The 25,005-nt window shown below is 39.0% G+C and overlaps 1 non-coding gene and 1 gene segment (V, D, J or C); one reads left to right on the top strand and one right to left on the bottom strand.

Moving 5' to 3' along the window:
- The window catches only part of LOC128587405 (T cell receptor alpha variable 8-3-like), a 624,669-nt gene that overhangs the window by 228,556 nt on the left and 371,108 nt on the right, over positions 1-25,005 (top strand).
- LOC128589325 (U6 spliceosomal RNA) lies at positions 9,882-9,988 on the bottom strand. Its single transcript, XR_008380920.1, has one exon. It is a non-coding gene; the product is annotated as a U6 spliceosomal RNA (small nuclear RNA).

The raw sequence follows: 25,005 nt of genomic DNA, 5'->3' as shown, positions 1-25,005 counted from the left end.
TCAACATAAGGAACTAGGCCATTGTACTGATATGTACATGTGGTACACGTCAGTCTATGAAAATTTGGTCAACTTAAGGAGGTGGTCAATGTAGGGAGGTGGTAACCATGGAGGTTCTACTTGTTTATATATAATTGTATATATATCCACATGTGCATGTGTATGTACATATAATAAATTTTCCTTTGATATTTGTTTTTTTCCTCTTAATCCTGGAGAAATTTTTTCTCTAATACAGCAGATAGATAGGTCCTTCCTTATGGTAAGAAAAAGACATCTCGAATGAAAACTTATTTGAGAAAAGCTAAAATCCACATTTTAATCAACACTTCTCAGTCTGGCCACAGGACAGCACTATTTAAAAAGTTTTCTACATAGATGTACATAGTTCTATGCAAAGAATAAAAAGTGTTGGGATGTCCCTCTGATTGGTTGCCCCTAAAGTTGCAGTATCCTGTAAACAATTGTAATTGGCCTCATTTTGAACTGAACATAATTCCTGCTAAAGATGCCTGCTCAAAATTGGCCTGGCCAGGGACCCAAGGATTGAGACCTTGGTGCTAGGGAGCCACCCTGTTGTGGCTGTTGATCTGTGAATACACAGTTCCGTCTGGAAGAGATTATGATATGGCAGAAACCTTCTGTCCCAGAAAGGGCCCTTTTGAGAACCAGACCTGAGAAGAAGTGCAGAACATGTTCTGCAGTTATGTGGGAATGCTTGTGTTTCAAGAAGTTGAGGAGAAAATCATCCTTTCCTTGATAAGATTGTGTATCTCATGAGGATTTCCTGTCTTTAAATGTCTTTCTGATCAGGGTCTTTAGGCCTGATCAACTGGATCAGAGTCTTTAGGCCTTGATTATGCAAAAAGGGGAAGATATTACTACCAACTGCAATTCTTTACAGACTTTATATTCTGTATACTGGTCTAGGAAGAAGCATCATGAAGCACTCATATTTCTGATGATGTTACTGAAAAGTGGAGAAGAGTCAAAAAAAAAAATAGCTGCCACATTTAATGAGTAAAAGCAGCAAAACTCCCCATACACCATGGCTTCCCAGCCTAGCTACTCAGGTACCTACTTCTGTGCAGGAAAAACATGGTGATGCCAAGACCACCAACAGCTATACTCAAACCAGAAGCTGGGCCATAGATGCTCACATACCACTGGGCTCCTGTGGGACACATACCAGAAGGGTCATCTATGAAAAAGAGGCATCAGAAAAAAATTTTCAATTGCTTCCACATATAATGAAAAAGTGAGCTATGCCCTTAAGATCACATCTACTTTGACAATATTCCCTTGATAATTACGTAATTTCTTAGTAAATAACTTAGATTGAGGAGAGAATCACATGAATTTCAGTTTCAAAAACCAGAGTAAGTTACTATATGACTTAAACTAAACAAGTGAACTACTTTTGTGTCCTTACTTTCCTATAAGAAGGTGAAAAGTAAGCTCTTTTTCTTCTAGGCACTCACAGCCTGCCTACAGAAAGATAGTAAAACACACACACATACAGAAAAATGTTTTGTCTGGTTCTTGGTAAATGCTGTTACTTGAACAGGTCACTAGCGATATCTTTTCCAATGGTTTTAAATATCTGTCTTTGAGCAATGGCCTTTAGAAGCACTTCCATTTTTAAATTTGCCCATTTTTCTTTTAGTGCTTTCGTTATCAACATGACACTTTCTTCTACCAATTTGTCCAAATATACAATGGTCAAGATTCTTCCTCAGTTGTTCCCCATATCAGCCCATGCATAACACTATCATGTAGTGAACAGTCAAAAAATTTTGACTGATTAATTTCTGATAACAATGAGGAATAATGTTTCTTCATTATTAGAGAAGTTAAAATACACAAATAGAGGGTGGCGCCTGTGGCTCAGCAGGTAGGGCGCCGGTCCCATATGCCGGAGGTGGCGGGTTCAATCCCAGCCCCGGCCAAATTAAAAAAAAAAAAAAAAAAAAAAAAAAAATACACAAATAGAATCATAGTCACTGATCTTCAGTACGCAATCAAATGTTACTAAGAAAATAGAAATTCCTAGTCAACAGAATGAACTTTATATGGCTTAGAGGTTGAATTTAGCAGAAAATTATTTTAAAGCCACCATAATAAAGAGGAGTAAACAAGCCAAAGAAAATATCTTTGAAGAAAAAAAGAAAATATCTTTGAAGAACTGAAGAAAAAAGTGTTCTTAATATATGAACTAAAATAAAATGTCATGAAGTTCCTAGGACATGATAAATGTTCAGAGAATTTTAGATAGTACTGCTATTATTAACAAAAAGTGGTCATTTCAAGTGAGTGTATATTCTCTTAATAAAATTGTGGAAGGTGATTAATATGATATGACAGCTCCAGAATTTTTTCTTTTCTCTCTGAGGGGCTGGAGATGAAAGTAGAGAAAAAAGATAAATACCTGCAGAAACCGTGGCTCGAGCCTGTAATCCTAGCACTCTAGAGGCTGAGATGGGTAGCTTGCTTGAGCTCAGGAGTTCAAGACTAGCCTGAGCAAGAGGGAGACCCTGTCTCTACCAAAAATAGAAAAACTAGACCAGGCATTGTGGCAGTCACCTATAGTCCCAGCTACTTGGTAGGCCGAGGCAAGAGGATCGCTTGAGCCCAGGAGTTTGAGGTTGCTGTGAGCTATGATGCCACAGCACTCTATCCAGGCCAATGGACTGAGACTCTGTAAAAAACAAACAAAAAAAAAAAACAAAAAAAAAAACCAGAAACAGTCTGCTCCTCTCTCCTCCCCCTTGCTTCCTCTCTCACCAAGTGATCTCTGCATACATGGACTCCCTGTACCTTCTGCCATGAGTGGAAACTGCCTGAGTCCCTCACCAGAAGCGGATGCTGGAGCTGGGCTTCTTATACAGTCTGCAGAACTGTGAACTAAATAAACCTCTTTTCTTTATAAATTACCCAATCTCAAGTATTCCTTTACAACACAAAAAGGACTAAAACAATGGGGAATAATACCTCATCATAGAGCTCATTTTCTTTTACAGCTGAGCCCAGAGAAAACATAATTGAATAGAATGAAAATTTTCTTTTGTCTTAATGAAATGTAGTTACCTAGATTGCACATTAGGAAGACAATCGGAAGTCTAAGCTAATCAGAAAAGACAGAAGACTTTAAAGGTGAATTCTGAAATTATGAATTGAGAAAGAAAGAAGACAGGGAAGAATGCCATGGGTTACATGATTATCAAGAAATTTTGTGTGTAAGAATGTATATCTATCCACATCCAAGGATACAGAGGCACATCTGCACTTTAATTCAAAATAGCTTTTCTTTATTTAGAAAAGGATATATAGTTATTGTATTTTTAATGTCAATCTAAATCTAGGAATAAAATTTTGTGGCTTAATAATCTCTGGAGCATAACTGAACAACTTTTGTTAGGGGAAAGAGGCTATCTTAAACACATCTAGTGGACCAATTTAGTCTATGCAAACATGAGCAGGAAATGATCTGACAACTTGCCCCTCCCTCTGCTCACCATACAAATTTCCTGTTCTGAGACAGCTGCACTGCCTACCTCCAATAATTCTGGTGGTGGTTTACATAAACTTAATAAACTGAGTACCAGACTCAGAGCAGGGGACGTTTTCCTACAGACAGAAGAGCCAACATGACTCTTCTCAGCACATTATGGATATTGATTGCCTCCATCTTTCTTGGTAGGAATGGTAGCTGATAATGAGGCTGAGGACTACCTCAGATTGGGAGGAGGTAGTGGAGAGGACACAGGGGCAGACAAATTGATCATATGTGATAAACACTAAGGGGTAATAAAAATGAAGGGGAAAGGAAGGAGATTCTGACTCCTTCTGCCTTGACTGAAGGTTTAACTCCTGCCCCAGACATTCCTGGAAGCTCTTTTACAGGTCAGCTCAAGGCATCAGTCTTGCTATTTCTTCTTGTCTACAGGATCTAGCTTGTCCCAGAAGGTCATTCAATCCCAGCCGGCAATATCTAAACAGGAGGGTGAGACCGTGGAACTAGACTGTTCATATGAGGCGAGTACTGCATATTATGTGTTGTTTTGGTACAAACAGCCTCCCAGTGGGGAGATTATTTTCCTCATTCTGCAGGACACAGAATCATTTACCAAAGCAGCACAGAGTCGATATTCTGTGAACTTCCAGAAAGCAGCTAAAACTATCCGGCTCATTATATCATCATCACAGCCAGAAGACTCTGCAACATATTTCTGTGGTCTCAGAGAGCCCACTGTAGAAAAAAGTGATAGAAGAGACTTACAAAAAGGCCACAACTCAACCTGAGGCAATTGCCTATTCCTGCACTCTCAGGGTAACTTTATAGAGTCGTTTATTAGCAGTTGGTGGTGAAGGTGCATAAGATAAGATCTAGAAAGGAAGTCACGGAATACATTCTAGGAAGCACTCCCTCACAGCTGCACTGGAGACCACACAGGACTATAAATAGAAGTCATACTCCTCAGATAATATTGCATTTCTATTTCTTCCCATGCAGTATGACTTTAAAAAGTAACATTTGAAGGACAGAATCTTAAAACTATAGTTGATAGTTCCAGACTTTGTACTCGATCCAATCTCTTGAGGAGGACAGTATGAAAAACACTAGGACACAAAGAGCACACAAAATAAACAGTTTTTATACTGAGATGCCTGAAGACTGGCCAGAAGAAGGCAATCTCAGTGATTACAGATTGGAGTACATTGATTGGGCTATGTAGAACAACAACCTATTCTGTACCAGACACATTTTTCTCTCGCCTTGGCTAGATTTCACTCTTATCCTTGCCAACTCCAGCTTGGCTTCCCCTGCCCTCTGATACTCATGCTCCCTACAGCCACATGCCCATCACAGGCTTTAGTAAACCACAACAGAGAAAGGAACTATGTGAGGAGACACTACTCCAAATGCTGGGATCTGAAGTTGATCATGGAGCCATCTGACTAGTCCAGCAATGAGACTGCAGCTTCTAAAGCACAATATTCCTTTATGCAGTCATCTACTTTAGTCTTCTGACTCTGATGAGTTATTTTTCTTGCCTTAAGGAATCTCAGATAGCAATACTCTGCTAGATGCTGAATGGACCCTATCACATGTGGCTGTAGCCCTGACACAATGCCTAGTACATACTTTTTCTCCTTTTAATCCTGTGTGCTCTCAATTAAAGTTTTGACATTGTTCTAGAACTAAAAATGGAATACATGAAGTGCAAGCTCTTTCCTGTTTGTTACCTATTTCTGACCAATTTGGGGATTCATTTTAAGACCACCATACTTGTTAGATGCTTACTCTCATTAGTTTGATGAATCACTTGTTCATTGAGGAAAAAAAGTTATGCCCTATGTAAATCTCTCCAGTGATTTTTCAATTACTTCAAGATAATTTTCTAAGTTCCCTTGTATGGATTAAAAAATGTTTCTCCCCACAACTTTTGGACTGAGCCCAAGATGAATGATAATGTAGAGAATGTTTCCTGGATCCCTATAATACCTATCATCCCTCTTCAGAATCCATTTTTCAAGGTCCCAGAGATAGCCCACCTGGATGAGAATAAACTGCAGTTATCTAATTCCTCAGCCTTGCGATGCTCCTTGGGATTTCTTTTTTTTTTTTTTTACAGTTAATTTATTTTTTTTCCTTTTTTTTTTTTTTTTTATTGTTGGGGATTCATTGAGGGTACAATAAGCCAGTTACACTGATTGCAATTGTTAGGCAAAGTCCCTCTTGCAATCATGTCCTGCCCCCATAAAGTGTGACACACACCAAGGCCCCACCCTCCTCCCTCCATCCCTCTTTCTGCTTCCCCCCCCCATAACCTTAACTGTCATTAATTGTCCTCATATCAAGATTGAGTACATAGGATTCATGCTTCTCCATTCTTGTGATGCTTTACTAAGAATAATGTCTTCCACTTCCATCCAGGTTAATATGAAGGATGTAAAGTCTCCATTTTTTTAATGGCTGAATAGTATTCCATGGTATACATATACCACAGCTTGTTAATCCATTCCTGGGTTGGTGGGCATTTAGGCTGTTTCCACATTTTGGCAATGGTAAATTGAGCTGCAATAAACAGTCTAGTACAAGTGTCCTTATGATAAAAGGATTTTTTTCCTTCTGGGTAGATGCCCAGTAATGGGATTGCAGGATCGAATGGGAGGTCTAGGTTGAGTGCTTTGAGGTTTCTCCATACTTCCTTCCAGAAAGGTTGTACTAGTTTGCAGTCCCACCAGCAGTGTAAAAGTGTTCCCTTCTCTCCACATCCACGCCAGCATCTGCAGTTTTGAGATTTTGTGATGTGGGCCATTCTCACTGGGGTTAGATGATATCTCAGGGTTATTTTGATTTGCATTTCTCTAATATATAGAGATGATGAACATTTTTTCATGTGTTTGTTAGCCATTCGTCTGTCGTCTTTAGAGAAAGTTCTATTCATGTCTCTTGCCCATTGATATAAGGGATTGTTGGCTTTTTTCATGTGGATTAATTTGAGTTCTCTATAGATCCTGGTTATCAAGCTTTTGTCTGATTGAAAATATGCAAATATCCTTTCCCATTGTGTGGGTTGTCTCTTTGCTTTGGTTATTGTCTCCTTAGCTGTACAGAAGCTTTTCAATTTAATGAAGTCCCATTTGTTTATTTTTGTTGTTGTTGCAGTTGCCATGGCAGTCTTCTTCATGAAGTCTTCCCCCAGGCCAATATCTTCCAGTGTTTTTCCTATGCTTTCTTTGAGGATTTTTATTGTTTCATGCCTTAAATTTAAGTCCTTTATCCATCTTGAATCAATTTTTGTGAGTGGGGAAAGGTGTGGGTCCAGTTTCAGTCTTTTACATGTAGACATCCAATTCTCCCAACACCATTTATTGAATAGGGAGTCTTTCCCCCAAGGTAAGTTCTTGTTTGGTTTATCAAAGATTAGGTGGTCGTAAGATGTTAGTTTCATTTCTTGGTGTTCAATTCGATTCCAAGTGTCTATGTCTCTGTTTTTGTGCCAGTACCATGCTGTCTTGAGCACTATGGCTTTGTAGTACAGACTAAAATCTGGTATGCTGATGCCCCCAGCTTTATTTTTGTTACTAAGAATTGCCTTAGCTATACGGGGTTTTTTTCGGTTCCATACAAAACGCAGAATCATTTTTTCCAAATCTTGAAAGTACGATGTAGGTACTTTGTTAGGAATGGCATTGAATAGGTAGATTGCTTTGGGAAGTATAGACATTTTAACAATGTTGATTCTTCCCATCCATGAGCATGGTATGTTCTTCCATTTGTTAATATCCTCTGCTATTTCCTTTCTGAGGAGTTCATAGTTTTCTTTATAGAGGTCCTTCACCTCCTTCGTTAGGTATATTCCTAGGTATTTCATTTTCTTTGAAACTATGGTGAAGGGAGCTGTGTCCTTAATTAGCTTCTCATCTTGACTGTTATTGGTGTATACAAAGGCTACTGACTTGTGGACATTGATTTTATATCCTGAAACATTACTGTATTTTTTGATGACTTCTAGGAGTCTTGTGGTTGAGTCTTTGGGGTTCTCTAAGTATAAGATCATGTCGTCAGCAAAGACGGAGAGTTTGACCTCCTCTGCTCCCATTTGGATTCCCTTTATTTCCTTGTCTTGCCTAATTGTATTGGCTAGAACTTCCAGCACTATGTTGAATAGTAAAGGTGACAGAGGACAACCTTGTCTGGTTCCAGTTCTAAGAGGAAAAGCTTTCAGTTTTACTCCATTCAGTAAAATATTGGCTGTGGGTTTGTCATAGATAGCTTCAATCAGTTTTAGAAATGTGCCACCTATGCCTATACTCTTCAGTGTTCTAATTAGAAAAGGATGCTGGATTTTATCAAATGCTTTTTCTGCATCTATTGAGAGGATCATGTGATCTTTATTTTTGCCTCTGTTAATATGGTGGATAACGTTTATGGACTTGCGTATGTTAAACCAGCCTTGCATCCCTGGGATGAAGCCTACTTGATCATGATGAATGACTTTTTTGATGATAAGGTGTAATCTATTGCCTAGGATTTTGTTGAGAATTTTTCCATCTATACTCATGAGTGAGATTGGTCTGAAATTCTCCTTTTTGTTTGGTTATTATCCTGGTTTTGGTATCAGGGTGATGTTTGCTTCATAGAATGTGTTGGGGAAGATTCCTTCTTCCTCAGTTTTTTGGAATAATTTCTGCAGTACAGGAATAAGCTCTTCCTTGAAGGTTTGATAGAATTCTGGAGTGAAGCCATCTGGACCAGGGCATTTTTTAGTTGGAAGCTTTTTTATTGTTTCTTTGATCTCAGTGCTTGAAATTGGTCTGTTCAGGAGGTCTATTTCTTTCTGGCTGAGTCTAGGGAGAGGGTGTGATTCCAAATATTGATCCATTTCCTTCACATTGTCAAATTTCTGGGCATAGAGTTTCTGGTAGTATTCAGAGATGATCTCTTGTATCTCTGTGGGATCAGTTGTTATTTCCCCTTTATCATTTCTGATTGAGGTTACTAGAGATTTTACTTTTCTATTTCTAGTTAGTCTGGCCAATGGTTTATCTATTTTATTTATTTTTTCAAAAAACCAACTCCTTGTTTCATTAATTTTCTGAATGATTCTTTTGTTTTCAATTTCATTGATCTCTGATTTGATTTTGGATATTTCTTTTCTTCTACTGAGTTTAGGCTTAGATTGTTCTTCTTTTTCCAATTCCATAAGATCTCTTGTGAGATTGTTGATGTGCTCTCTGTCTGTTTTTCGAATGTAGGCATCTAAAGCGATGAATTTTCCTCTCAAAACTGCTTTTGCAGTATCCCACAGGTTTTGGTAGCTTGTGTCTTCATTGTTGTTATGCTCAAGGAAGTTAATGATTTCCTGTTTTATTTCTTCCTTCACCCATCTGTTATTCAACAGAAGATTGTTTAATTTCCATGCCTTTGTGTGGGGTCGAGCATTTTTGTTAGAGTTGAGTTCCACCTTTAGTGCCTTATGGTCTGAAAAGATACAAGGTAAAATTTCAATTCTTTTGATTCTGTTGATCTTTGTTTTGTGTCCCAGGATATGATCAATTTTGGAGAATGTTCCATGGGGTGATGAGAAGAATGTATATTCTTTATCTTTGGGGTGGAGAGTTCTATATGCGTCTATCAAGCATAGTTGTTCTAGGGTCTCATTTAAATCTCTTATATCTTTGTTTAATTTCTGTTTAGAGGATCTGTCCAGCTCTGTAAGACGTGTGTTAAAGTCCCCTGTTATGATGGTATTATCAGATATCATATTGCTCAGACTGAGTAAGGTCTGCTTCAAGAATCTGGGAGCATTTAAATTGGGTGCATAAATATTTAGAATTGAAATGTCTTCTTGTTGTAGTTTTCCCTTGACCAATATAAAGTGACCATCTTTGTCTTTTTTGACTTTAGTTGCTTTAAATCCACATGTATCTGAAAATAAGATTGCAACTCCTCTTTTCTTCTGAATTCCATTTGCCTGAAAAATTGTCTTCCAACCCTTGACTCAGAGCTTTAATTTGTCTTTTGAAGCCAGGTGTGTTTCTTGCAGACAGCAAATGAATGGCTTGTGTTTTTTAATCCAGTCAGCCAATCTATGTCTCTTCAGTGGGGAATTCAAGCCATTAACATTTATGGAGATAATTGATAAGTGTGGTAGTATTCTATTCGTCTTATTTTGTGAGAGTCCATTGCTTAGTTTTATCTTTTGCATCAGTGTGGATTTTAGGTTCTGTCCTTTGATTTCTGAGTTCTTACACTGCTGCTGATCCATTGTGGTGGTCAGTGTGCAGAACAGGTTGAAGTATTTCCTGTAGAGCTGGTCTTGTTGTGGCGAATTTCCTCAATGTTTGTATATCCGTAAATGATTTGATTTCAAAATATGGAATGCTTCACAAATTTGCGTGTCATCCTTGCGCAGGGGCCATGCTAATCTTCTCTGTATCATTCCAATTTTAGTATATGTGCTGCCGAAGCAAGCACTCCTTGGGATTTCTTATTGAGTCCAAATTGACTACTGACTCACAACCTAGCTGGAGCCATAGAATCAGTAAAGATGTCCTCAAGACACTTGCCCATTCCTCTATCAACAAAGAACCAGTAAGGACTCTAGTCTCTATGAGGCCTTTAACAATGTATTATAAAATTGACTCAAACTTTTCTTTACAAAAGGAGCTTAGTGACAGTAAAAGTTAAAGTACAGGAACAGCCAGCAGAAGGCAAAAGAGTGTCCTCCTTCGCAGACTGAATAGGAAGGAAGCATTTCAATTATGATTTGTTCTTTTTTTTCTTTCTCTCTTTTTTCTTTTTTTTTCCTCAACCATTTTTTTTTTTTTTTATTAAATCTTAGCTGCATACATAAATGCAATCATGGGGCACCATACACGGGTTTTAGAGACCATTTGACACATTTTCATCACACTGGTTAACATAGCCTTCCTGTCATTTTCTTAGTTATTGTGTTAGGACATTTATATTCTACATTTAGTAAGTTCACATGTACCCCTTTTACAATGGTAATTATGGTTTACAATGCTTCTTATGCTTATGGTTCAGAGAGAATGCTGACAAAGATCCTGATGCTCTTATGTCAATATTTCAATTTTAGATATAAGAGATGATGGGTAGATTTCTAATCTCCCCCTTAAATATATAAAGCATAAAAGTGTTGCTTCTACCTTAACAAGTAAAGCAGAATCATAATCATAACTTTGTTTAACCCATCAGATAGCCGAGATTACAGACAAGATTAACAAGTAAATAGAATTTTGATGCAGAAAAGGCTTCTCTAAGGAGAGATGGACATATGGACTGGCAGAGTATAGGAAAAGGAAACACTGCCTACCATACTACTATACAAGCAAGAAAAAGGAAATCAGATAAAAGACTGAGAGAGGGCTCTCATCAGAATATAAAACTTCTGGGAATCACAGACACAGGAGGAGTTTGCAACTACTAGTACAGCCATTTTCATGGATGTTCATGAAAGTGATAGGGTGGTATGGGACCCAGAGGGAGCCCCACCCAAAGTGTAAGCCTGTAATATCAGCTGCCCCTTCAGGAAAGCACAAATCCTAGCACCCCTGCCTAGACCAGCCTCTTACATGCAGGAAAAGTCTTAAACGTTTAGGGATGGGGATGAAGAGCTGACAGCAAATTCTATCCTCCATCCCCAAGTCACAGGTTAAGATCTATTGCAGCAGAGAGAAGAGTCAGAGAAAAAATCCTGCTACCTTTGAGTAAGGAGAGGGGCAGGAAACCATTCTAAGCTGAAGATCCTATAACAATACTGTCCTAATTCTGATAGCTATGAGAGAAAGGCAGAAAACTCTCTTGCACAAGACCCACAGAGAAACATGGCAAGGTTTGGCTGCTGTGGGGAGGAAAATCATGAATGTTGAGAAAACCTTAAATCCAAGATCCAGGCACATGGAGTCAGTCTAAGATTGAAGCTGGGCCAAGACAACAGAGAAGTCTGTCTACCCACACAATGAGCCTAGTAAGCACTACATAACTAGCAACAGCAACCTATGGGAGGGGAGGAGAAAAGAGAGAAGGAGAGAGGGTTGGAGGGGAGAGAGAGAGAGAGGCCATGCTGCAGGAATCCAGGGACAACTAAAAGTTGAGGTGGAATACTCTAAAAGACAGGAATTCCTTTTTAAGATAACCACAATATAATTATAAATTTATATAAATTGACAGTATTTCAAGAAGCCAGATTTTAAGTGACTCATGAAGTAATAAAATAATTTTAGGAAAACATTGAAATGTAAGGGCAACCTTATTGTGAAACCCTCTATTTTCAGGTCTCTGCATCTCCTACTTTCTAGAGGCAGCATAGTTTGACATCACCATCAGGGCCGTATTTGGCCCGGTGAACGACCATTCTTGTTTGTATTACATTATCTTCCCTCGTTTCTTTATCTCCATGGAGTTTTACCTTAAAAGATGTTAATTCATGTTTTTATTCACTAGGTATATTCTGAGGAAGCAGATAAAATGAATGTTTCTTATTAATTTTTTGTCTGTCCAAGATTTGTTGTAGGTGCTGATATGGTAGCAGAATGATATGATAAAAAAAAAAAAACCTGATCGATTATCAGATATATCTAGGTTCATATGCTGCCTCTTTGTGTTAACTAACTCCTTTGAGTTTTTTCCCTTCACTCTAAATTTATTTTGAGAATTAAATAAAATTCAAAGTACAGTGGTTGGCATGTGGTAGGCACAAACAAGCCACCGAAGACTGGGATATGTCATATCCTTTCATTGCTGCATCTGCAATGTTGAGTTTCTAGCAGGGAAATAATGTAGATATTACTGCATACATATTCAGGAGACTCTGGACTAAGACTCAGGAGCATCACATTTTTACTTTACAATGTACATTGCTCAAATATGGTCAATCCTCCTGCAGCTGCTTAGGGCTCCCAATCTTGATAGAACACTCGGGACTAACTGATAGGAAATTGTCCAGATACCTATGTTGGGAAGTAAACTAAGTAAGGCCATTTGGGGCAATGGCTTATAGGTCTTTGGGGGCAAGTTTACATATACCTTGTCTTCTGATATGTTGAATAAAGGTAGTCTAATTGACATTTACTTTAGTATTTGGTATATTGAAATAAGTGAAGTCTCATACTACGGAAGTTTCTTAGAAAGAATTATTACAAAGAATATGCTTCTGAAATACTTGAAACTCATTAGCACTTCAAAGTGGCTGAGTTCAAAACTACTTTCAGGAATTTCAGAAATTGGCTTCCCCAGAAATGTGGTTTATAACCATCTGAGTGTGGAGGCATGAACATCCTCACTTGTTGACCTTAAAGGAGAGACTTGGAGACTTGGGAGATATATGACCTTAATTCTAGTCAGTGGATGGTTTAGGCAGAAGCACTGATGTTCATCTGGAGTCTTTTATATTGGAAAACAAATTCCAGGAGAGAAGATCTGATCATTTTTACCATAATTATACTGGCATTATAATTTCAAAAGGAGAAGGGGTAAATATGTTTTACTAAGGGGCATATGCATTCATTTTTCAGGTAGACTAGAGTGACTGGACTGTCAAAGGATAATTAGCTTAAGTGCTAAGTTGTATGCCTTTGTATTCACATATACACAGATAATGTCTTTAGCTCTGCTGATACAGGGAAAACAAACTAGAATTGAAATACTGACAATTTTTGCCTACCCTACACCTTTTCGGTGGTGTCAGAGCTCCTGACCCCATCTTACAAAGTTGGTAATAATTCAAGAAGACAAAGACCCATTGATATCTTTTAGACTTTAATATTTTGCAAAATATTAAAAGAGACTTGAACTGCATCTTTATCATCTTGTGGGGAAAAAGCGATATGTCCTGAAAAAATTTTTGCTGTGCACAAAAATGAAATGGATGACAGCTTTTATAGGTCTATCCACTGAAGCCTTGCTATGTCAAAACATCCTTTAAATTTACACTGTTCAGAAAACATGGTTAATCTATCAGTAAAAAAGATGTTTACTCTTCTATGAGAATTCACAGTGTATTTGGTACAAGGAAAACACACAAGGCTATATCTCATCCTTTTTTTTTTTTTTTTTTTTTTTTTTTGGAGACAGAGTCTCCCTCTGTTTCCCCAGGCTAGAGTTCTTTGGCATCATAGCTCACAGCAACCTTAAACTCCTTGGATCAAAAAATTCCCTTGCCTCAGTCGCCTGAGTAGCTGAGTAGCATCTGCCTCACCACTCATATAGTTTTTCTATCTTTAGTAGAGTAGGTCATGCTCTTGCTCAAGCTGGTCTTGAATTCCTGAATTCAAGCAATACACCCACCTTGGCCTCCCAGAATGATAGGATCACAGGTGTGGGTCACTGTGCCCAGCTGTATTCCATCCTCTTGAGGACCAGTAGGCAGGAAGGAATTCAATTCAGCACATGATCATCCAGTGTTTTAAAGAGTGTTTCTCCTTCAGAAAATAGTTACTAAGCATCTCTTTGGGGAAAAAATAGGCACACCATACCAAAGGCTTCGTGAAATAATACATTTTCAAATTCCTTTCCAATTATTTGCTTCTGATATTACCAGATACTTGGTAAATTCTGCAAAAATTTACCAAATTTATATCCTAAGATGCTCTACTTTTTCTTTCCAACAGCCATATTGATAACATTAAGGAACTGGATGTGAAACTCTAATACATGAACTAAGTTTGCATGCCAACTGGTACACTTATTCAATAGAGGGAAGCCTTCCTATTGAACTTTATTGTGCCCCTGAGTTTGAACTTCTTTTATTTAAGCATTTTTAGTATGTGAGACCTTCTATTCTCATTTCCTTTTCTTCCAATTAAACTTATTGAGAGCAAAGAATAGAAAATTCAGCATAGTTAACCCTAAGTTTCTAAAAGATTTCCAACTAGTGGTAGAACATGGGTAGAACAATCTATAATTTTTGGTTAGAAACACCACCTATAAAATAGTATTGATCAAAAGGAGAACAGCTCAAGTTTGGCCAACATACCCAAACTCTCAAAACCACAATCTATACTTATGTGTGGTTGACTGGTTTCTAGTTGCTAAATTTCAGTGAAAAAATAATATCAAAGTTGCACATCATTTCTTTGAGTATATTTTTCCTGTTGGATCCAAAATGGCTAATAAAACTAGAAGTACAATCAGTCTAGATTCTAGGACCAGGAATGGTCTCAGAAACCCAAATGAATAACTCCAAGGGTCTCTCTGAAGACCCTGAGGTGTCCCTTCTTTAAACAAAAACATTAAAATAAGAAATCTGAATTTCTAATAAAATATTTGTCTCTCCCAGACTCTCATGACATGAGCCTGGAGTGATCATTTCAGGACAATAGACCGTAATTAGAGCAATCATTTAAGCATCAGTTCTCTCATATTTGTTCTGTCAGTTGTTCCTCAAACTCCCATTCAATAAAATTTAGAAGTCTGCATTGACAGGAAAAACTTTCTCAATAGTTCTGAAGTTTAGCTCCAACACAGCTTGTCTTAAAATAGGGACTTTATTTTATCAAGACTTTACCCTATCAAAGAAGATTTCTTCAATATGGGATAAATAACTACTTGCTTCTGTATAAAGAGAATGCAAAAGGCATCGAAGGGTAACATCCTCTACACTTTCATTTAAGTATACTTGGTAAATTTTACATGGTCTTACTTGGTACTGTTAGACACTTTTCCTTTTATATCTACCTTCAGCCCTATAAAGAATGATCGTAGAACAGGAATTTTAAATGCAAGTTCTCTGATTTAATCACCAGAAATAAAAACTTTCACTTACTTCTAATTTCCTACTTGAGAAATAAGAGGTGTTCCTAAGACAGACAGACACGCCAGCTCTTCTAAAGACTGAATGAGTACTGTACAAGTTGCCTTGTTAATGAAAGATCTGTGCACAAGGTGGCAGCACATCATTCTCACATACGGGGAAATGAATGTTCACTCTGTTTAACTGCGCAGAGCAGAGCTTGTCTCCTATTGGCCCTTAGCCAGGTTAAAAAAGAGTAGGAACACATAGACTATGTTCTCTTTCTGAATGTATAGCTCATTGGTGATTCTAAAGGCAAGAATGGAGAAGCCCTTGGAAGCTTTATGCGTGCTCCTACGCCTCCAGCTGAACTATAATTTCAGGAGCTTCTGAAGGGTCCATCACAATTCTAGGGAAAGAGATGAAAGTCATTCTGGTTCTCCCTAGGTTTCCTGAAAATTCTCCACAAATAAAATGTAAATTTAGAAAATGGCCTAGTAATTCATCTTCTTCGCCTCAACCGCAGTGAAAGGATGTGGTACAAAGTCTTTTGATCCTAATATCTGGGAAAGGGAGACAACCCTTGTCAACTACAGGCATACAGCTAGAACTTCGAATTATTCCTCTTGGTACAAGAAGAAAACAGTGAAAGGGACAAATTGCCTAAAGGAAATTTGTTCAAACAAGGACAGAAAACAGGACAGAAGTTTCACAGTACTGTTGAATAAAAATGCTAACCATGTGTCCCTTCATATCACAGCCACCCAACCAGCAGATTCATCATTATACATCTGTACAGCAAAAGCACAGACCTTGTCAAACACCTGCAGCCTATACTCAAACCTGCAGGTGGGGCACCAGTCACATTCTTTATCACTGACTTTGATTTGGGTTAGAATGGTTCACCATGCTGTGCTTGTTTCAAAACTGAAATGATTACAGAGATCTAATAATTGTGATTACAAAATTTCACTTTTAAAATAATTCAAGATGAGCCAGTACTGTATGTACTGACTCCATGTGTCTTTTTATTGCCGAGTTCTTTATATCTTCTGGATGCTAGACCTTTATGAGATGCATAATTTGTACATAGATTCATGCATTCTGTGGGTTACCTTTTTCACTTGCTTGATAGTATCTTTTGAAGCAGAGAGGTTTTAATTTTGATAGAGTCTAATTTATCTGTTTTTTATTTAGTTGCTTGTGCTTTAGGTGTCATATTGAAAGACACCTATCCAAAGTCACAAAGATTTACATCTATGTTTTCTAAGAATTTTATAGTTTTAATTTGTCCATTGAGGTGCTTTGTCCCCTTTAGTTAATTTCTGAATATGGGATTCAACTTCATTTTTTTTGCATATAGATAACAAGACCTTTGGCAGTCTCCAATGAAAAGAAATCTGAGTATATATGCTAATACTACATATCAGATAAAGTAGACATTAAACCAGCAATTATTACTAGAGATAGGGAAACTCCACTTCAAAATGATTAAGCACACAGTGTATCAGGAAGATAGAACAGTTCTATTTTTATTTTCACCTAATATCATAGCTTCAAAATATATCAAACATAAACCCATAGAGTTGAGTAGAATTATAGTAGCAGAATTTATTGTTTAAAAGATCAATAAATAAACATACAACCACAGCGGCAGGCATTAACACACATCTGTCAGTAGTAATGATAGAAAATGTGACCAAAAGAGTTAATATTCTTTAACTAATTTACACATATAGAACACTTTACCCCCAAATAGTAGAATACATGTTCTTTTCAAGTGCACATAGAATATTTATAAAAATTGACTATATTTTAGGTCATAAAGTAAGCCTTGGTCAATTTCAAAGGATTTAAATCATCCTGAGTACAGTTTCTGACCAAAATAGTAGTAAGCAAAAATTCAACTGCAAAAAAGATCGTTAAACTTCATTCCTATATCTTGCAAGATCTAATATCTTTTTTTCAAATGTAAAAACACCAAGACAAAACAGAAGTTTGAGGTAGGGTAGGATTTTCAGTCTCTGAGCAGTGTAACCTTGTGAACTTTGTTTCCTGTTTGGGGACTGAAAGTATGACATCCCCACGAGCTCTGCACTCTGTCATTCAGAGAAGAATTGGTCTCTGGGCTTTAGTGAGAAGAAGACAAATTTTGACGAGGAGAAGAATTTCTATCATGCTCTGCCCTGGCCTGTTATTGGCATTCATGGCCTCCTTTGGCTTCAGTACGTATATGTGGCCCCACACATGGGCCCTCAGTTTACTCGAAAATGGAACTATGCAAATTGTAACTGGTGGGAGCATTAAGAGGGAAGAGAAGTGTGGAAATGAAACACCATGTAATTCTTTTATTTGTCCTTGCACCATAAATTAATCTATTCTTTGTGACCATCTGAGACGCTTAAGGGCACCAACTCTGTCTTCTGCTTTTTCACAGGATCTGGCATGGCGGAGAAAGTAACCCAAGTTCAGGCCACAATAACAATGCGGGAAGGGGAAGTTGCAACCTTGGACTGTATTTATGAACCCAGATGGAATGTTTATACTTTGTCCTGGTACAAACAGCCTTCAAGTGGAGAAATGGTTTTCCTTATTCTTCAGGAGTATTCTAAGCCAAATGAAAAGCAGGATCGCTACTCTATGAATTTTGAAAGGGAGAAAAAATCCATCAACCTCTCCATCTCTTCTTTACAACTGACAGACTCAGCACAGTACTTCTGTGCTCTCCGGGATACCACAGAAATAAAAATGACAGTGGAAGATAAGCAAAAACCTTAGGGTCCCATAAAAGCAGACACCTGCTGAGGGGCTTGAGAAAAATGCATGAACCACAGATGCGAAGATGACAGGCACGGCGAGACCTTACAATGTGAACTAAATATTAAAAATGTTGCTATATTTGAGTATAAAACAGCATTCTTCCTACAGATTTCCAGGCATTATGTTTGTATCTTGGATTAAAATAAATCAGAAAATGATTTATTTCAAATCGTAAAATGAGTTTTTCAACTGTTTCTATAATCCATTGAGATTTTGGAGTTAATTATTATAGCAAGAAAATTGCCATAACATGACAGGTATACTACACTTATTTGAATATGGGTGGGGGGGAAGTAGGAAACATTGCTCCCAATATTTTATGATGCCAGCATGACTTTGATACTAAAATATAAGACACCCTTACTCAATGAACATAAATTCAAAAATTCTAAATAAAATATTAGCAAAAAGATTATCAGTTTATGAAAAAGGATAAAATATGACAACTAAGCTGGGTTTTATGTAATGTTTATTTAACATTTTAAATCAATCAAAGTAATACTCCCCATCAATAAAAACATTATATAATCACCTCAACAGTTATACAAAAGTATTTAATATATAATAAAGAAATAAATTCCTCGAAAACTAGGAATATAAGAAAAACTTTCTCATTTCTGTTGAAAGACATATACTGTAGTAAACCAAACATAAAACTTAAGGATAAAGTTAAATGCTTTCTTTCAAGGAAGCCAAAAAACACTATTTCTATTACACAATATCCTAAAGGTCCTAACCAGTATTCACAAAAAGAAGAAAAGAAAATTTTTAATAATTAGAAATGAAGGAATATAAATAACAGTAGTCATAGATGCCACCATTTCAAATAGAAATAACATAGAAAGATCCAATAGAAATATACAACCCAAAATAATCTATAAATACATTACTAAATGAATTTATCAATCTAATATTATATTAATTATATTATATTAATCTATATTCAAGCATCGGAAATTTTAAATTAACTTAAAAAATTTAAAATAGCATAAAAATATAAAACAAGAGTAAGTTTTAAAAAATATATGGAAGCACAGAAGACTATAAAACTAACATAAGGAATTGAAGACCTAAATAAAGAGGAGAATATATGATATTCATGAATTAGAAGATCTATAATGCAAAGACATCAATTCTCTCACATTTGAGAAATAAATTCAATGAAATCTTCATCAGTATTAATTGTGGGTATTTGTATAAATGGACAAGCTGATTCTAAAATATGTAGTTTTTAAAAGTCAAGAATATTCAAAATATTCTGAGAAACAAAACAGGAGGACTTCTTCTACCTCATATTAAACCTATGAAATTGAAACAGTCTGTACAAGTGAACAGATAGATAACTAGACCCAATCCTGTCAGCTAAAGGTGCTCCCTTTGTCTCTCAGATCTACTCTCCAGCTATCTCCTCCCTGCCCTCTGCCCTTGTAAGCTAATCTGGATGAACCAACTCAATAAAGATACTTTTCCCGCTGATCTAGTGGATCACCTCTGTAGTGAGGTACCCTCTGCAGAAGTCTGAAGGAGATAACAGAGTGAGGTCAGGATGTTTATTCCCTGGTTCCCACCCTAAGAGATCTACATCATTTGTTCAAAGATCACACCACATTTCAACTTGGCTATCTCTACGCAACTGTGTTTATTTGGGTTTTGATACTCCTTTCTTCCCTTTGGACAAGAAATAATAAAAGCTCCACTGTATATTCTGGTAATCCATAAAGGAAATAAAAGTCATGACAATAAAAATCAAGTTAATGTTTATGTTTGGATGGGAGGAAATATTTTCCATCTTCTTTCAAGGGAGTGTCAAAACATCTATAGAAAATCAAACAGGCCAGGAAGTGCTACCATCCCGAAGATTAGCATGAGCTGTAATAGAGAAAGGAAGAACAAGATAACAAACAGAAGTTGTATCCGGACTTCAACAGCACCACAAAGAGCTAAATCAATGGCTGAGCCAGTCAATCACTGGCTCTGTCAATGAGGACCAGAGAGCCACAATTTTCAGCAGTGTTGGAAACTGCAACAGCAAATGCAACCAACACAGAGGCTGATATCCAGCAATGATGAGCAATACTGACTTGAGGTCAGATGGAGCCAGCAAGAAGGAAGTCACAAAGCAAAGATTCCCATCCTCAAGAAGATTCCCTTCCTCAAGGGAACTCTGAAGAATAATAATAGAAAAGAGTACAGTATCTGATAGCGAAAAGAAACACTCAAACCTCGAATATGCACTATAATCTGATAGAGATCTTATTTCAATCAAAAGACATATGAGATAACTTGATGCAGTCTAATTGTATTTTCCTACTTTCAGAAATTTTTTTACTTTTACAGAAAATAAGATAAATTGCATTATTTCCCTATATCTGAGCCTTAGTGAGTAATACTAACCCTACTAGTTAGACTTACAGGGGGGTAACTGAATTGAGCTCTTCATTCATCCACATGTGGAAACTCCGTCATGCTTTCTAGAAACTACTTAAGAGTAGAAGATCTGCATTTGCAGATCATTGCATAGCAAGAAAAAATGAGGAACACCTTGATTTTATGTTACAGTCTCTCTATGGTACTTACAATATATTTAATAAAGTTAGAAAACTTCCTCTTGCTTTATTGAAAGGAAGTTGAAGACACTGCGTGTGTTTGAAGCAACCAAGTTTGGTGAACCAAACATTCTATATATGACCCTTTCAGCCTCAGGAAAGAATTTATGAAGAAGACCCCACTGGCAATTGTAGCAGTGGCAAAAATAAAGAAATAGGACCTAATCAAGTTAAAATTCTGCACAACTAAGGACACAATAAATAAAGCAAAGAGACAGCCTACAGAATGGGAGAAGACATTTGTATGCTATGAATCTGACAAGGGGCTAATAACCAGAATCTACAATGAATTTAAGGAATCAGTAAGGGGAGATCAAATAATCCCACTAAAAACTGGCAAGAGACATGAACAGAAACTTCTCTCATGAAGACAGACAAATGGCCAACAAACACATGGAAAACTGCTCATTGTCCCTAATCATCAGAGAAATGCAAATCAAAACTACTTTAAGATATCACCTAACCCCTGAGAGAATGACCCACATCACAAGGTCCCAACGCAACAGATGCTATCCCTGGTACATAGAGAAGGGAACACTCATGCCCCTTTGGTAGCACTACAAAATAATACAGCCTATGTGGAAAGAAGTATAGAGATTCCTCAAAGAACAAAAGTAGACCTACCATTTGATCCTGACATCCCATTACCAGGTATCTACCCAAAAGAAAAAAAGACATTTTCCCATAAGAACATTTGCACTTAAATACTTATAGCAGCACAATTCACAATTGCAAAGATGTGAAAACAACCCAGGTGTCCTTCAACACATGAATGGATTAATAGATATCAAGGGGGATGATGGGAAGATGGCAGACTGAAGCCAGCTTTCCACAGAGGCTCCCGTCCTGAAGGAGAGTTAGGGGACGAAAATTTAGCAAGTAACCTGATGGATTAGAGCAACACCAAGCAAGAAAGTTGAAGAACGCACATCAACCCCGCTGAGGAGAGCTGTGACCACAAGGAAGAAAACAAAAGGTACAAAACCCATCACCAAGCGGACGGGAGTCCCCCCTCCACCACCTGATTGGCTTAAGGGCCCCACAAACAAAAGGGCAGAAATCAAAGGCCATCCCACTACACTTCATGGAAGAGACCTACTACAAACTGGACCTACCTCCCTTACTAGGATGCCTAGGCGTTCTCCTGCCAGGCATAAAACTGTATAAATCTGTAAATATCCTTTGCCGGCAACTCTGAGCACCCAGCACTTCCCTCCACTCTCTCTGAGGTCTGAAAGCCTGTCCCCCAGGAGTTCGGATTCTTGGGTGACTCCTAAAGGGGAGAGGACAGACCCAGAGCTGCGGCTGGTCAGCGCTGATTCTGGGGCACGGGATACAGGTGAGGACAGTCAGCGGAGGGAGACCCTCACCAGGGTGGCACTTCCCCGAGGCGAGGTGCAGCAGACCTCCTTGGGCAACAATACAACCAGGCATATAACTGAGTGGAACTTGCTACCAGCTGCTCTGAGCTCCCTGCTGCTCTGAGCTCCTGGCGCTCCCCCCACCCTCATTCTGTGGTCCAGAGACCTGAGCGCCTGCCGTGTGACCGAGCAGGGAGCCGGGTGGAGCTGAGTCTGTTTTTCGCTGCCTGGCGGTTCTGGGCTCCAGCCACTCCCTCCACCCTGCCCCCACTCTGAAGCCTGAAGGTTTGTGCTGCGACAGTACAACTGGGCGAGAGACTGGGAGGAACTGAATTTGCTTGCTGTCCACCGGGCTCCCTATGGCTCGGAGCCCCTGCTGACTCTGGGCTCCCGGCACTCGCCCCGACCTCGCTCTGTGGTCTGGAGACCTGAGCGCCTGCCGGGTGGCCGGGCAGGGAACTGGGTGGAGCCGAGTCTGTTCACTGCCCAGCGATTCTGGGCTCCAGCCGCTCCCTCCACCCCACCCCCACTCTGAAGCCTGAAGGCTTGAGCTGCAGCGGTACAACCGGGCAAGAGACTGGGAGAAACTGAATTTGCTCGCTGCCGACTGGGCTCCCTGCGGCTCGGAGCCCCTGCTGGCTCTGAGCTCTCGGCGCTCCCCGCCCCCCCATCCTTGCTCCGTGGTCTGGAGACCTGAGCGCATGCCATGTGGCTGGGCAAGGAACTGGGTGGAGCTGAGTCTGTTCACTGCCTGGCAGTTCTGGGCTCCAGCCACTCCCCCCACCCCGCCCTCACTCTGAAGCCTGGAGGCTTGGGCTGCGGCAGTGCGGTGGAGCCAAAGATTGGAAGGAATTGAGTGAGCTTGCTGCTGGTGGCTCTGAGCTCCCAGCACCCCACCCCACCCTCACTCTGGGATCTGGAGGCTTGTTCCCCGGGAGTGCAGATTCTTGAGGGATTTGTCGGGGCATGCACAGTGCCCGAACTGTGGCTGGTCGGTCCTGACTCTGGGACACAGGAGTGAGGCTGGGGGAGACCCACATCAGAGCGGCAGTTTCCTGAGGTGGCTGAAGCCATATCCCCTGCCTCCCTGGGCAACCAGAGGAGGCTACCCCTGAGTATAGGATTTGCCTGAGGTGACTCACAGACCCCGGAAACATCCAGGGTAGGGCCGACTCAGAGAACTGAGACTTCAACCCAGAGTAAGTGCTTCCCTGAGGTCAAACAGAAGCCAGCTGAGAATAAGTCAGAACCACTCAGCCCCACCACACCAGACAGGGCCCCAGTCTCTCAGGCTACAACACTGAACGGGCCCTCAACAAAACCCTAGGGGAAAAATCAAAGGGAGTAAAACAACCATGGGGTGGAATCAGTGGAAAATCTCCAGTAACATGAATAACCAGAATAGATCAACCCCCCCAAGGAAAGAAATGGCAGATGTAATTGAAGATCCCATTCATAAACAACTGGCACATGTCAGAAATCGAATTCAGAATTTGGATTGCATACAGGATTGATAAAATGGAATTAGGAATCCGAGGAGAAATTCAAAAGTTGTCTCAAGAATTTAAAGACAAAACCACCAAAGACTTAGACACACTGAAGCAAGGATTTGCAGCCCTTAAAGATATGAAAAATACAGTAGAGGGTGGCGCCTGTGGCTCAGTGAGTAGGGTGCCAGCCCCATATACCAAGGGTAGAGGGTTCAAACACGGCCTCGGCCAAAACTGCAACCAAAAAATAGCCGGGCGTTGTGGCGGGCGCCTGTAGTCCCAGCTGCTCGGGAGGCTGAGGCAAGAGAATCGCTTAAGCCCAAGAGCTGGAGGTTGCTGTGAGCTGTGTGAGGCCACGGCACTCTACCGAGGGCAGTACAGTGAGACTCTGTCTCTACAAAAAAAAAAAAAAAAGAAAGAAAAATACAGTAGAATTCCTCAGCAACAGAATGGACCAAGCAGAAGAAAGGATTTCTGACATCGAAGATAAAGCCTTCGAATGCTCCCAAACTCTGAAAGAGGAAGAGAAATGGAGAGCAAAAACGGATCTTTCTCTTAGAGAGCTCTGGGATAATTCGAAGAAGGCAAATATACGAATAATAGGAGTTCCAGAAAACAATGAAGTGGCATCGATGGGCACAGAGGCCCTTCTGCATGAAATTATGAAAGAGAATTTTCCAGACATGCCTACAGATTCTGAAATTCAGATAGCAGTTTCAGAACTCTAGCACGATTCAACCCCAATAAGTCATCCCCCAGACATATCATAATTAGCTTCACTAAATTCAACATGAAGGAGAAAATTCTCAAGGTTATCAGGTGAAAGAAAGCCATTAATGACAAAGGTAAGAACATTAGAATGACTGCAGATCTCTCTGCTGAAACTTTTCAAGCCAGAAGAGGGTGGTCATCGACTTTTAATCTCCTAAAGCAAAATAACTTTCAACCCCGGATCTTGTACCCAGCTAAACTGAGTTTCATCTATGATGGAGAAATTAAATACTTTAACGACATTCATATGTTGAAGAAATTTGCCACAACCAAATCAGCCCTTCAGGATATTCTCAGACCTATCCTCCGTAATGACCAACCCAATCCTCTATTACAAACGTAAACTCACTCAGAAATTCCTGATCAAACTCCAACTTCTACAACGGCGAAAAGATTAAAATTGTCCACTGGACTTTTGAAAAACTCGATACCCAAAATTTCACCAAACTTATCAATAATCTCCATTAATGTGAATGGCTTAAACTGTCCTTTAAAGAGACATAGGTTAGCTGACTGGATATCTGTTGCTTACAAGAGTCACATCTTAACTTAAAAGACAAATACAGACTCAGGGTGAAAGGATGGTCGTCCATATTTCAGGCAAATGGTAACCAGAAAAAATCAGGTGTTGCAATTTTATTTGCAGACACAATAGGCTTTAAACCAACAAAAGTAAGGAAGGACAAGAATG

The sequence above is a fragment of the Nycticebus coucang genome, chromosome 6 (assembly GCF_027406575.1).
Source record: "Nycticebus coucang isolate mNycCou1 chromosome 6, mNycCou1.pri, whole genome shotgun sequence".
Classification (NCBI taxonomy): Eukaryota; Metazoa; Chordata; class Mammalia; order Primates; family Lorisidae; genus Nycticebus; species Nycticebus coucang.
This window is presented reverse-complemented; position numbering and strand designations above follow the sequence as displayed.